Here is a 9268-nt window from a genome sequence, read left to right on the forward strand (position 1 = left end):
AGACCAGCACTCAGGGTTGCACAGCAGGTTAGTGGCCAAGCTGGGCCAGAACATGGTCCTCTGAGGCCAACACCCTGGGCACCTGGGTGAGGAGGACCCCAGCCTGGGAGGGGTGCGCGAGGCAGGGGGCCCATGATGAGTTTCTAGTATGAGCAGGCAAGGCTTCCTCCCCAGGAGCCCAGGGAAACCCCAGGGACCCGAGACAAAGCACTTCCCCAAGTCATAGGCCAGCTCTGAAGGGGAATTCTCCTGCTGACGGTTCTGGGCTCTCCCGGGTACCTCCGGGAATTTCAGGAGCGGCCCCAAGGGGAAGGGGGAGAAGAGCTACCAGAACCTGCTCCTCCATTGTTCCCCTCCCCCTGCTCAGCCTCCTTCCTCCTGCAGCAGACCCCTGGATGGCAGGGCCCCTGGTGCTCCAGCAAGGCCGTGAGCAGAAAGAAGCGGAAGCTCTCAACCATCACAACCCTTCTGCCCACTCCCACCCCCACCCCAGCCCAAAGCCCTGGGGCAGGATGTGGTGAGCCCCAGGTGTGTGTGGGAGATCTGAACTCCAAAGCAGAAAAGTTCAAGTGGGTGGGGACAGTGCCCTGGAGCTGGAGCTGCCCCCACAGCCACCCAATCCTAACCTCCTCAGCCCCCCTTCCCCGAGTCACCACTTTGTGCCTTCGTAGGACCCCTCCAGCTCCCATGTAGGCCCCCCGTACAGACCTTCTTGGAGGACTACAGCTAGGACCCGTGCGTACCCCCCAGCCCTATACTGGGCTTGCTGTGTCTGTGTATTAGAGCAGATCTGTATGCAATTCCACAATGTCGTTGACAGCTTGCTGCTCTGTGTGCTGAGGGGGAGAGGAGACACAGGTGAGAGAAGCTTTAAGGGCGCCCAAGATGCCTGAGGTCACACCACCCTCTTGTGCCTCAGTGTCCCCTACTAGCCTACACTGGTTCCAAGGCTCTGAGGCCACGCCACTGCCCAAGCACCTGCGGTGAGCTGTCCCTCTCTACCAGGCCAGTCTGGAGGCTGATTCAGCAAAGCCACAGCAGAGCCCGGGAGTCTGGGCCACAGATCCCAGAGTCCGATATGGGCCTTATCCTTGGCATCAGCCTGCAGATGACTTAATGGCTGATTCCAGGGGCAAATTACAGAGCACATGAAAGGACAGTCAGGCCCAGGCTTGCTGACCACGGGGCTGGTGTCACCTGCTGTGCTGGGAGCCCTGGCCTTTCAGCTCCTTGGGGAGGGGGAGGGAGGACTGGCCGGCTGGGATCCTGGCTCAGGAGGAAATCAGCTGGGCAGGGTGGGGCCTCCTGGGAGAGCGGTGACCTTTTTGGAAGTTCCCCGTGAGTGTGGGAGTGCACTGCTGAGGTTTGCTCCCGTGTCACAGGTCCTAGGGCCCTGCCCACCGCTCTGGCCAGAAGCAGTGATTTCTGCCTGCCGTGGCTACCTGTATGCAATGCCACTTGCTTTGGGGCTTTTCAGCTCTGGAACACAGGCTCAAGGAGGCCTGACTTCACCATGAAGGAAGGGCTCCCCTGCCCCTCCCCCCACTCCCCAACTGGGGGAACCCCCACCCCCATACCTGTGTGAAAGCCTGACGCCCGGGAAGAAGAGAGGGGAAGAGAATGTAGCCCACATCCCACCCTACTTCTGCTCTGACTAAGGATCCCCCGACCCTTGGTGAGTCATGCCACCTCCTCCAGGACCACCGCTTGCCCTGGCGGAGAGAAGGCAGGGCTCTGGGCACCTGGGGGAGGACAGTGTGAGGAGGGGTCTCACTAGACCTGAAGACCACAGGCTACAGGTCCCGGAAGGAGGCCCCTGCTCCCTTCGCTAGGTGCTGAGGGGGTGGCAGTAGGTCTGTGCCAGACTCAAAAGGTTGTTTGGATTTTTGTTGGTCCTGGCCTGGCTCTTACAGAGCAGACACTATCAAGTAGATTTGGGGTTCGGCTTTTTTTAAAACTTAAAATACCCAACGAGAACACATGGTTATTGCGTGTTTTTCTTTGTAACCGGCTGGCTCAGCATCACTGCCCGCTCCCCTTCCCACCTTTGGGATCCCTGGTCTTTCCCTGCCCCATAGCACACCCCCCGCCGCCTCCCTGCAGAGTGGTTTTCCCATCCAGTCACAAAGCACGAAGCTCTGTGCTGAGATTGCCTCCCGCTGCATGTCCCTGCCTCCTCCTTCCAAACCCACACCCCAGGCAGATGTCCCGGGCTGGGGGGGGGGGGGGGGGAGGAAGAAATGAATGGTGTGGCTGCAATCACAGGCCAGGGCAGGTATGAAGGTAAGAGTGACGAGTGAGGCCACCCCCAGTCCAGCTCGAGGAGTGAGTCAGGATGACGTCAGGTTTCCTGTGCCAGGCTTCTACCAGAGCAGTGCAGTGGCCACCCCCACAGGCTCAGCCACCCCCATAGGCCTGGCCACCCCCACAGGCTCCAGCCTGGTGAGGACAGTGACTTCATGCTCTATGAAGATGGCCCGTCCACGGTGGGAGGACGGACGGGGAGGAGAGCTATGACTGCAGCACCCCCCTCGCCCAGGCTGGCTCAGAGTGGCCTGCACGTGGCTGAGGGCGCTGGCGTCTGTCCGCACACAGGTGTCACGTCATGTGTGTGCAGGCAGGAACACACTTAGACAGCCCTGCTGGACACGGTGAATACAAGAAGAAAGTCTCCATGCGAGACAGGCATGGCTTTGACGCCTCTCGAATATTTGCTTTTCCTCATTTTAACAACAGGCTTTGTGCCTCCCCTGAGCATCCATTCCCGATCAAGCATTCCTTTCTGCGTTTAGTCATTTCTTCATTTACTCAGCCCCTCATTCAAAAGATACACTTTGAGCACCTATGACGTGCCAGGCACTGTTGTGGGAGCTGGGGATACAGCAGCAAATCACAAAGCACTGCCCTCGGGGAGCTGTCCTCATGGTCTCAATAATATTTATTTTTGTGATTATGTTGTGTTCATGACAAGTGAGACTAGTTATCCATCGAGAGTTATGATGTAGGTTCCTTTTAAAATAAATGTTAGGTTTGTAACAACTAAGTTGAATGGTCCAGATGGTACCCAAAGATGTTACCAAGTGTGACAAGATAGAGACACGAGTCAGGACACGTCGCCCAAAAGAGGGTCCCTGCAGCCCCTTCCAGCCTCGGCACGGTGCCATGCCATGGGGTCTGGCTCCCCCTCCTGCTGTGGCCTCCCATCAGGAGTGGAGGGGAGTGGAGGCTGCGGCCCCGAGAGGGGGGGTCTGGGAAAGCCAGTCTTGTTGTCTGTGTCCCTTCCTGCTCTGCGAGTGTCCATCAAAGGGACCTGGGCTTGGCCACAGCCCTGGATTTGCCGGGGCCTGGGGCGGGAGGAGCCCCTCCCTGGTCTCTTTCCTTGGCGCGCTCCCATCCCCAGCACATCCGTGGCCCCCAGCCCACGGCAGCAGTGAACCAGTCCATTCCCGCCCTGCCAGCCAGCTGCCCTGGCTTAGGTCCCGGTGGCTGAGGAAGAGGTCGTTGCTAAGGAAGAACTCTGTCGCCAGTGTAATGGTTGGGCAAGAGGTGAGGGACTCTCAGAAATGTGGCCACTGTGGTCAGAGGGTGTGTGGCTCTGTGTCAAAAGAACTCCCAGGGCTTCCCCGCAGCCCAAGCCAGATGTTGTGTGAAGGTGGCCAGGGGACTTCGAGGCCCGAGGAGCTGAGACTGCTCTTCCCCCTCATCACCCCTGCACTAGGCCACCCAGACTAGGCCGGCCACCCCCATAAAGCCCAGTACCACCAGCAGCCACGGGGCCACAGCAGCGATGGTGCACGTCAGGGAGCCGTGGGAATTCAGGAGCCGTATCACCTTGGCTCAAACACAGCGGGGCTGCTTCCTCACAGCGTGGCCTTGGACAAGTGATTTCACCCCCTCTGTGCCCTCTTTAAACAATAGCGATGGCTAGCACTGAGCTAGGGGCCTTCTGGGCACTACTGCATCTGAGGGGCAGCGTCGGTACCCCCCTGTGCAGATAGGGAACCCTAGGCTCCAAGGGGCTGAGCCAAGGCCACACACCAGTAACTGGGAGAACTGAGACTGGAGCCTGAGTGTTAAGCACTAGGCTGCCCCGCCTCTGGGGAGGGTCTGCAGGCCCCCCTGTGTCCTGCACCCACCCCTTTTCCAGCACACCCGTCCTGCCAGGCCCAGCTCTTCACGAAGACACTCACCTGCTTGTCATGTGCCCCACCCTCTTCCAAAACCCCAAAGAGCCCTAAGCGTGGAAGGGCTGGTGCCCCAAATACAAATGGGGGACCAAGGCACCAAGAGGTCAACTAATTGACCCAAATTGTCACAACTGGAAGATGATGGAGCCAGAGTTTGAACTCACAATTTTGAGGCCCTCCATCCTGCCCCCCCTCCCCCCGAATCCAGGATTCCCACCCCATCCAACAGGCTCTTCCCATCTGCCACCCCCTTTGACCAAAGCCCTGAGCCAGGGAGGAGCTAGCGACTGGAGAGGTGGAGCTTCCCCTGTTGGGCCGGGGTCTGATTGGATTGAAAGGACAGTGGGAATCCTTGGAAGGTCTCAGTAAAGGGAACGAACCATCTGATGGACACCAGAGCAGCCCCACTGTGGGTGGAGAACGGATGGTGGGAGCTACAGGGAGAGGTCAGGGCTGTGGCTATGGTTTGCCGGGGGCGGGGGGTTGGTGGACCCAGGGCGACAATGAAAATGAGGAGGCATCCAGGATCTGGTGGGGGCAAACCAACAGGAATTGTGCACAGAGCAGTGGAGGAAAGCTCCAGTTTGAGCTGAGGTGAGGGGGGCCAGCTGACTAAGGATGGGGTGAGGCAAAGGCTCCCTCCCTTTTCCTAACCCAGAGCCCTGCCTGGGCACCTGCTCCTGAGGCAGGAGACCTAGGGACCAGCTGAGGGACGCCAGATGCTGTGTGTGCTCACCTCACCCCAGGACTCAGTTTTATAGTCTGGATGAGGGAAAGGGGCAGAGATGGGAGGTTGCAGGGGGCCTGGCAGTCTTAATTGGGACCCAGGCTGGATTAGCAACACAGATGGCTGGAGGGCGGAGGCCAGAGAAGACGTGGTTGGAGAGGATTAGGGAGGATGGGTTAGGGGGCCAGAAATTGGATGGTACTGCCCTTGAAGATGATGGGCTCTTGACAAGGCTGAAGCCATCGCTGCTCATAGAGCTGCCCTGGAGATCCAGAGAAGGCCTCGCACATGCACATACGCACACACATGTACCCAGACTCATACACTCACATGCCTGACCTTGTACACATAGTGCCGTACACCATCACACACCGCAAACTCAAGCACCTCCCTCACCCCTGGACACTGGGATGTCCTCCCAGGCTCCAAGACAGCCCACAGGAGCCCCTTTGTGAGCAATCCCCCACTCCAGTGTCCACAGGGGCTAGTCCACCGACCTGCAGGCTCGTCCCTGGCTTCGGGGCCCATGCCCTGTCACACATGCCCTGCTTGCCCCTATGCAGCTCACATACCTGCACACCTGACCACCAGCCCTGAGATTCGCCTGCCCACCAGCCCCAACCTGTGTCTAACCTGGAACACAGTCCAGCCTGGACACAGCTCTCCAAGTGCATTTCCCACTCAGACAGCTCAGGTGTGACTTCCCCAGCCCTTTGCGGCTGCCCCACCCACCCTTGCTGCCCCAGAAGGAAACTAGACTGCAGGGGTCCAAGCAGGGCCGCTTCTCAGAGCCTGGCATCCTAGAAACACACACACACACACACACACACACACACACACACACACACACACAGAGTCAGTACTGCTCTATGGAGTGGTCTTCATGTGGAAGACTAGAGGCTAAAACAAGATGTTCTCTATTAGTCTTTGGTTTTGCAGATGTGGTGGTAAGGGTCCCATGGTGGTCAGGCCCCGTGCTGGGTGCCTCCAGGGCACCTCATTGTGAGCTGGGCTTTGCTGTCATCCCCACTGACACAATCCCGGGGAGCCCACCCACTGCCCCAAGTCAGAACACTGCTCCAGGGAGAGGTGCCCAGCAGAGCGGTCGGGGTAGAGGGGCACATTCTCAAGCACCTCAGCCCGGAAAGCTTATCTCTGCTGCCACTGCTCCTTCCTGGGTGCAGCTGCTGACCCTGTCCCCAGCTTGACTCACGCACAGCAGGGCCTGAGCAAGGAGTGTCTGCCTCAGTTTCCCCAAGGGCAAGGGCAGGCCTTGAATTTAGTCTAAGATAAGAAATGCCCTGGAGGCAAGGCAGGGCAGTAGTGACGTAGGCCAGCTCCCTGGAGCCTGCAGGGACCAGGCGTGCCCAGATGCCTGATGCTCCTGCCATCTTGGGGCGGGTTGGCTGGGGCTGCAGTGGGCTGAGTTATGGAGGGCAGGAAGCCGGTTGAGGCCAAGGGCTCCAGGGCACAGCCCCAAGGACAATAATCACGGGCCAAAAACCTAGGTGGCTGTGTTGCCAGTGGAAGTCGGGTTCTTGCAGTGTCACAAGGCAAGCATTCCAGGAGGCGCACAAGGGAGGATGAGGTCTGGTGATAAGATTTATTTGTGGTGCCAGATGCAAAATCCAAGGCGTTCCCCTGGGTTTCCAATGCCCATCTCTGTCTGTCTCACCACGGAAAAAGGCCCATCTTGCCTTCATTGGGCCCAGAAATAGGGTCAGTGCCCAGACCTTTTGTGCCATGCCCAGCCTTTCTCGCCATCCAGCTGGCTGAGTTTGTTTGCCCGGCCTGGGCCTGCGTTCAGAGTCTGCGCAGCTGCCGGGCTCGGCTGCTAGTCCCACAAGGCCGCTACGGAGAGAACACGTGAATGAGCAGGGCCAGTGCATGTTGTGGGGGTGGAGAGAGAAGGGCTTCTTTGTTAAGCTGATTATATCATCTTGGGATTGAGAAGAACCAGACAGACACTTTTTCAAAATAACCAATCAACTGCCTAAGCTTCGGCAGGCTTCTGGTGGGTCCACTCCCTAATCCAGCGATGGCGAACCTATGACACGCGTGTCAGAGGCGACACGCGAACTCATTTTTTGGTTGATTTTTCTTTGTTAAATGGCATTGAAATATATAAAATAAATATCAAAAATATAAATCTTTGTTTTACTATGGTTGCAAATATCAAAAAATTTCTATATGTGACACGGCACCAGAGTTAAGTTAGGGTTTTTCAAAATGCTGACACACCGAGCTCAAAAGGTTCGCCATCACTGCTCTAATCAGTTGATCCCTTTCCCAGGTTAGACTGACAGGCCTCTATGGTCACCATCTCGCTTACCTCTCCCTTTATTGTTCTACCCCCTGTGGATCGGGTGGTTCTCTGGGGAGTGTGTGAAGCTGTCATTTCCCAGGGAAGCAAGCTGGCTCAGTGTCCCATTCAGCTCCCAGGCCCATTAGGCTCACAATGTCTGACTCCCTTGTGAATATCTAGCTACCTGTGCTAACAGCTGGGGCCTCCCGCCTGCAGGTCTGGGTGCTGAGGGTGAGGGAAGATGCCCAGAGCCCACAGGAGGACCCCCAGAAGGGCAAGAGGATTGTGTCCTGGAGAGGCATCTTGCGCAGCAGCCAGAAGGCATGCAGCTGGGGGGGCACCTATCCCACTGGAGTCTCCACTCGGGCGGCCACTGACCCACCTGTCCCTCTGGGATCTGCTGCGTGTCAGTGCCAGGCACAGGACTACAGTCAAGGAGGAAGGTGCAGCCCTGGCCGGTTTGGCTCAGTGGATAGAGCGTCGGCCTGCGGACTGAGGGGTCCTGGGTTCAATTCCAGTCAAGGGCACATGCTGGGGTTGCGGGCTCAATCCCCAAAGTGAGGGGGGGCGGTGCAGGAGGCAGCCCATCGATTTTCTCTCATCATTGATGTTTCTCTCTCTCCTTCTCCCTTCCTCTCTGAAATCAATAAAAACAAACAAACAAAAACAACAACAACAAAACAAAAGGAGGAAGTTGCAGAGGGCTCTGGTGTGTCCTGCCTTCCTTCTTGGCTTTGCCTCACCCAGGCCTCACCCTGGGGACTTTCGTCAGCACTACTTTTCATAGGAGGAACCAGGCCCAGCGAGGGAACGTGCATCCTGCAAGGCCACATCCAGGGCAGCAGGCTGGTGGGTAGAGGGCAAGTCTTGTTCAGGCTGCACTCCCTTCCCTCCACCCCTTTGCAGAGCTCTGCCAGGCCCCTATGTCCAACCACGGAGTAGCCCCTGCCAGAGCCAGGCTGGGCAGTGGGGCTGTGAAGCAGGTCACAGAGGAGCCTCCTAGCTTTTTCTCTGTGATCTTCACCTCCCTACCCAGAGCCCCAGGGGCCCAGGAGAAGTATCTGTCTGAGCAGGGGGGTGGCCACGGGCCAGGCAGTGTGCAGCAGCCTGGAAGCACTGAGGCGAGGCCACACAACCAGGGACCCAGGGCAGACTGAGCTCCATGTGGGGACAGAGGCTCCCCACAGTGCAACTAAGGGAAACAGAAACTGCTTATATACCAACAGCGGAGCCCTCCCCTTCCCAGCGAGCCCTGCTGGGCAGCCCCGGTGTGGGCTGGAGGGCGGTGTGGGCAGGAGGGCGACTCAGTGAGTCACCCGCCTCAGTCACCCCTGGGCCAGGGGCCAGAGCAGCACAGCCCACCCGGCTGTTGTGAGAATTGAATGAGCCACCTTCAGGAAGGCATTTTGGAAACTGCGAAGGGCTGCCCTCATGTAAATAACGGTAAATAATTAGGGAACAACCGACTCATGAGTGTGGGAAAGTGGGCTGGCCTCCTGGGATGTGGGGCAGCCCCCACCTCTGCAGAGACCCCAGAAAAGGCCTTTCTCCCTCCCACCCGCTCCCCGGGCACAGGACTACTTCTCTGCCACATGTGATCATCCTCCCACAGCCAGGACAGACCTCCCCCCAGGACCCCCTTCTCTTGGAATTAATATCAAGCCCTTGGCCCTTTAAGGCCCCCTGACGCCTGTGGGGGCTGCCCACTCTGTTTTGGCCCCACCCCCTCTTGCACCTCTTGCATCCACCCTGGAAATTCCCTGGAGGAACCAGGGCTGCCAGACACCAGGCACACACATTAGAGGGGCCCAGCCTGGGCCAGGAACCCCTGTGATATTCACTCTGTAGAGCAGCTTTTCCATGCCAGGGCCACCCCAGGTTCTGGGACGCAAGGCTGTTGCCCCCCCCCCCCCACCCCAGGCCCTTCCCTCTCTGCTCCAGGCCCTTCCCTCTCTGCTCCAGTCTGTGTGGACACCTCCCCTGGCTCCCTGGCCCTCTGCCTCCTAATGGTCAGCCAGGAGGTGCCCGCCGGCAAAGGGAGAGCAGGAG

Source organism: Myotis brandtii, unplaced genomic scaffold (assembly GCF_000412655.1).
Source record: "Myotis brandtii unplaced genomic scaffold, ASM41265v1 scaffold1347, whole genome shotgun sequence".
Lineage (NCBI taxonomy): Eukaryota > Metazoa > Chordata > Mammalia > Chiroptera > Vespertilionidae > Myotis > Myotis brandtii.